General features: G+C 33.1%; 1 protein-coding gene across 1 annotated transcript in view; it reads left to right on the top strand.

The window, feature by feature from the left end:
* The window catches only part of LRP1B (LDL receptor related protein 1B), a 1,933,320-nt gene that overhangs the window by 99,647 nt on the left and 1,833,319 nt on the right, over positions 1-354 (top strand). The window lies entirely within an intron of this gene.

Genomic DNA, 354 nt, shown 5'->3' with positions numbered 1-354 from the left:
ATTGCTTGTGATTTGTCTGTTCATATTTTCTATTTCTTCCTGGTTCAGTCTGGGAAGGTTATACCTTTCTAAGAATTTGTCCATTTCTTCAGGTTGTCTATTTTATTGGCATAGAGTTGCTGTAGTAGTGTCTTAGGATGCTTTGTATTTCTGCAGTGTCTACTGTAACATCTCTTTCATTTCTAATTTTATTGAGTTGAGTCCTCTCCCTCTTTTTCTTGATGAGTCTGGCTAAAGGTTTTTCAATTTTTTTTGTATTCCCAAAGAACCAGCTTTTAGTTTTATTGATCTTTGCTATTGTTTTCTTTGTTTCTATTTCAGTTATTTCTGCTCTGATCTTTATGATTTCTTTCC

Source organism: Physeter macrocephalus, chromosome 2, assembly GCF_002837175.3.
Source record: "Physeter macrocephalus isolate SW-GA chromosome 2, ASM283717v5, whole genome shotgun sequence".
Lineage (NCBI taxonomy): Eukaryota > Metazoa > Chordata > Mammalia > Artiodactyla > Physeteridae > Physeter > Physeter macrocephalus.
This window is presented reverse-complemented; position numbering and strand designations above follow the sequence as displayed.